The sequence below is a fragment of the Vigna unguiculata genome, chromosome 11 (assembly GCF_004118075.2).
Source record: "Vigna unguiculata cultivar IT97K-499-35 chromosome 11, ASM411807v1, whole genome shotgun sequence".
Lineage (NCBI taxonomy): Eukaryota > Viridiplantae > Streptophyta > Magnoliopsida > Fabales > Fabaceae > Vigna > Vigna unguiculata.
Window position 1 is genome coordinate 7,807,482 of NC_040289.1, and position 5,667 is coordinate 7,813,148.

Below are 5,667 nucleotides of genomic sequence, written 5' to 3' on the forward strand. Positions count from 1 at the left end.
CTCAGAAGACAAATATCTTCTTAATATTATATAATTCCCTAGCCAGTTCAAAAACATATCCATTATTAGCCAAAGCAAAATAATAGCCCAAGCAAAACATATATTTCCAAACCAAAAACAAAACTACAATACCATGTACAGTCAGTCATCTAAACTTATCCAAGTTCTAAAATCTATATTATGCAAGACCAAATTCTAAAATCTATATTCAATAACTCCATAACCCAACAATCCAAAATTGAACAACTTAATGAAATGAATAAAGCTACCCCAATCTCTGTACCCTCATCATTCGCATAGGTGCCATTTTTTTTCTTATGGGTTATCTTCCACATTTTGGCTCTCCCAATATTCTTACCAAGTTCTAGTTTCTATATATTTAAAGGAAAATAATTTAAGTCAAACATTAGTGAAAATTTTCCTCCTACTAGATAAAGACATAATACCACCAGTGTGAGGAATACTTTGCCTTTTCCTAATATCTCTATTTCAATCACACATATCCTAAAGAATGAAAAGAAATTCAGTTTTGTGGACATTTAAATTGAAGGTTATTGTAAATACACTAATTACAAATTTTGTACCATTGTTGAAGGCTTGAGGTGATAATCAACAAACAACCCATTGATCCATGATAACGCCATTTGGAACATTCTTGATGAAATCATTTTTGCTAAGAATGTGCTCATAAAGTTCATTCCATAACTTACATATGTACTCCCTCCATAGTTTTCCAATTCTAAATATAACATCTATTTTTTCCAAGTCATCATAAATCTTGAAACAAAATTGAGGCTTCAAATAATTCAAATGTTAATCCAAATCTATATTGAATAGGAAAACAACAATAAAGATGTTTAATTACTTTTAGTGCACTTTCCCACACTTTGTTCTTGTAAGTAGTTGGCATAGATGACCACCTTTCAAAACTTATAGGTAACAACATATAATTTGTTATTAGCAGCCCACACACTCCTAGAAGTAAACCAAATTCTTCTCCAATTGGTTGATATTTATTTTCGTAGTTCACCACCGCACGTAATCCATTTGGCAAGTTGTGATCATCCTTAACCTTGACTTTAAGTTTTTTAATAACTCCATCTTCATCGACAAAAATTAAATACATTAATTGGAACTTATTGAATGAAAATAATAACACAGTATTATATTTACCTATAGCATCCACAAACCAATAGTGGTTTAATTGTCGTCCCTTTTTTGAGATTAATGTTACAGGTTCAACTTCAGAATTAGGTTGAGCAAATTGAGATGTCGGTTGAGTTGATTGAGAAGTTGGTTGTGAAGATTCAATAACTGGTTGTGAAGCTTTTGCAGACTCAAAAGTTGCTTGTGCAAGTTCAAAAGTTGCCTCTGCAAATTCAATTGTTTAATGTCAGGTTCATTTTTTGGCGGTCCTAGTTGAGTTTTTTCTTGTCTAGGTTCAGTATATGTATGTCCATATGTAACATGCGCATAATTTCCCAAAAATGCTTTGAACTACATGAAATATGTTCATTTTCAAGGGTTCTTGGAACTTTTGGATCTGACTTTAGCAAAATCCTAATCCTTTTTGGTCTAGGCATATCTACACAAAACAAAAATGAAACAATCAAAAAGTAAATCATTTATAAGGTAAACATGTATCAACAAATTTTCTACACTTTTTTGTTTGAAATAAGGAAGAAGTAAATAATTGATAAGCTTAGCATGGAACCAAGTTCTATAACCTAGAGTCATACCCAATAATTATTATTACTCTGACATTTAATCATTTTCATCAAGTTCACCATTACGATTTGTCCTCATTTAATAAGTCACCATCTTCATCGTCCCTAAAAAATACTAGTTGTTCAGAGTTACTGAAAAATTGATTTAAGTATTGTTATGGACAAGCTTCAACTTCATATACATTAATATCTCATTCTCCTATATCATAAAAGTCTCTTGGTTTGACATGGATAGTGGTGGCTCAATCCCTATGAACCTCATTGTTCACATAATACACCATTTCAGCTTGTGAAGCTTCAATGTATGGTTCATGCTCTTCTCAATCTCTAGTGTGAATTAATAGTGAAATATTTATACAAGTGAACCCCCATGGATCCTTTTTAAACCCTTTATCTTTTGTGGTCTCAACTCATTTATATTTCAACAAGGTAACCTTAAATTTCCTATAGTAATTGAACTCAATTATATCATCTTATTTTCCATAATATGCCAAATCTGCTTCTCCAAATTATTTTCCATGTTTCCGACTTTCATTTTAAATTAGAATCCATTTACATTAAAGGCAATAAATCTTCTAGCATGTGGTGTTAGACCTCGAGTTAAATACTTCAGATCACTTGACACTGAACTCGAAATGTCTAGGTTATCAATCTAAACAAATAATGATTTTAGATGAACATTTAAAGTGATAACTTTAATTTAAGATCTAACAACACATATTGTACATACCCTATGAGGAAACCAATTCATGAAATCCTTATTAACAATCTTTTATATCTCTCCATTGGGAATTCTTCGCCCTCTAGACCGCCTTTGCAAATGGTCTTTAAATTCCCTAATATAATACATCGACATATTACTAATAATACCATAAAAAGCACATTATAAATATAATTACATTTATTTGTTTGTGGTAATAGTCACTCAATATAAGGTTTCACTTAAGGACAATTAAATAACACATGTCGATGTGCTTAGGTTTTCTCCATGGTTGACATTTCAAAAGTTGAAGAGGCACTTTCTCCTCTACCAATTGGTGGAAATAGGGTACGCAATTCAAACAATTCTATATTACTATAATCATCAACATGCCAAGGTCTATTAATTCTCTTCTCTATCCCTTCAATATACTAAGAGCAAAAAGGTTAAAACCTCTTCAACTATGTATCCTTCCACAATAGAACCTTAGGTTTGTGATTTGTTTTGAACATAGAACTTTAAGTGTCCCAAATACCTATAAAATGTTAAAACAATTAGGACAAACAAACTTTACACTTAAACAAAAATTGAAAGGTGTGTCGTACACATTTAGCTTTCAATGGGATACATCAACCATAATGTACTGGACTTCCAAATATATTGTTTTAATGAACCATGATTCTAAAAAATGTAAGAGGGAATATATTGTTTTAATGTGATACTCAAGTTTTTCAAGATTTAATGGCCTTAAACTTTTGCCACATAATTGCCGAAAAAAGGAACGTAATTCTACTATCACTACAGTGACATTGTTTGGTAAAATATTGCATATGACAATAGGTAGTAATTGCTCCATAAGAATATGACAATCATGAATTTTGAGTCCAACTATCTTTCCATTTTTCAAGTCAATACATCGTGAAATGTTACTTAAGTATCCATCTGACATTTTAACATTTTTGAATGTATGCAAAAATGTTTTCTTTTCCTTTTCTTTCAACAATGAAAATAAAGTTGGTCGAAATCTTCCTCTATTACTTGGCCAAAGTTCCATCCTTATACCCATTTCTTTGAGATCCTTTCGGGCTTTAAGATTATCTTTTTATTTTGTAGGATCATTAAGCAAAGTATACAATACATTGTTAAAAACATTCTTCTCAATATGCATGACATCCAAACAATGGTGCAACAAATTAGTCTCCCAATAAGGAAGGTCAAAAAATATACTTCTCTTTCTCCATTGTTGTGTCCAACAACTTCAACATTATTTCCTTGATCTCTCTTACTTGTATTTGGAATTTCTAATGGCTTTCCAAATGTAACATCCAAACACTCAACTTGTTTAAATAAGTCTAGCATTGACAAAGGTATTGGTGCATTCCTTAGTTCGATTCTTCCATTAAAAAGAGATTGGTTGATTTTGAATCTATGATCTTTTTCTAAAAATCGACGGTGTTCTATAAAACAAAATTTTCTCATGTACAACCAACAACAGTCTGTATCAAAATTACAAGTAGAGCGAGCATTTCTAGTGTGTGTTCCATCTAGATAAATTTCCTAGCCCAGGGAAGTCATAATTGTCCACATCAAAGATGCTCGCAATGTAAACATTTCTTTTTTTTTTTTGAATAGCCAAATGTTTACACTTCATCAAACTATAACTCCTTCAATTTTGTGATCCATGGTTTTGAGTAAACATCAATATCATTTCTTGTTATTTGTTTACTAGGAATTATCATAGAGAAGGTAAAAGAGGCTTGCTTCATACACTCCAACAGAAGACGGTTGAATGAAATGAGCACCATTGGCCATATAATGTGATTAGTACTTATGTTTCCAAAAGGGTTGAAACCATCACTAGCTAAGCCTAGTCGTACATTTTGCAGGTCACCTACAAATTTAGGATGTAATAGATCAAATTTTTTCCAAGCCTCATAATCTCTGGGATGCCTTATCAATTTGTCTTAGTTTTTTTCGATGCATGCCATGTCATAGAATCAACTGTCTTAAAAGACAAACAAACTTTGCAATCTCGACTTTAAGGGAAAGTAACACAATATCTTTGCATATTGCTTCTTACTTTTATCTTTCCATTTAGATATCTTGCACCGTTTACATTCTTCTAAGCCTTCATTTTCTTTACCCCCAATATAGCATGTTGTCTTTTGGGCAAGTTGATATTTTGACATAGTTAAGACCAAGTTTGCTAATTGAATTCTTCGCCTCATAAAATGAGTTAGGAAACTTAGCATGTTCAAATGCGTCCTTTAGCAACTCTAGAATCAATGTCATTGCTTTGTCACTCATTTTACACATGCATTTTATATGATACAACTTCAACATTCATGATAACTTTGAATACTTTGAAGAACCATCATATAATGTTTCGGTATTATCCTTCAACAATGCATCAAATTCTATGTTCCCTTCATCACGCATAATATTAGCTTGCACACTATCATCTTCGGTAGCCCCGTCAAAGTAATTGGCATCATTCCCCACAAACCCCGAAGGCATTATTCAACATGTCTTCCATTGGATTTTGAGATTCTGAAAAATCTTCAACCACGTCTACACTTCTACCAACCATGGAATCACTTACTCTTGGTACTTCACCATGCATATACGATGTTTTGTAGTTTTTAGGGCAAGGTCTACATGTTAAGTGTTCTTGAACTACATCCCTAGTTTGCCATTTTTTAAAACCACACTTTGAACATGGACACTTAATAACACGGACAATTAATAACTCGACCATTACCATGTTCAAAAGGAAAATCCAAAAAAAAAAAGTATTCAGCCCATTTGAATATTCAATGGTGTTTCGTGGTTTAGAATTCCACGATTTATCTATTGGCATGACTACAAAACAAAGACCAAAGAAAACATTCATTATTTAGGAAATGGATCATACAAATAAGAGGAAAGGTGTTCTATCCTAAACAAAAAAATAAATGAAAGAGTTACCTAAAATAATTGGTTAACCAAAGTATTCATTCAAAGCAGTTATAAAATAAAGAACAAAGATGACATGATGAAGAATTGTGGGAACACAAACAAACACGATAACAATGACAGGAGCATAAGACCAAAGAGACGTGAATGGAAACCTAACATATACGCTAACAGAGACGTGAACAGAAAATGCTAATGCCAACGGAAAGCGCCATTAGAGATCGATTTCGTGAGTTGGGATTAAATGGAGAACTATACAAAGTTGGAGAGAACGCACAAAGTGAA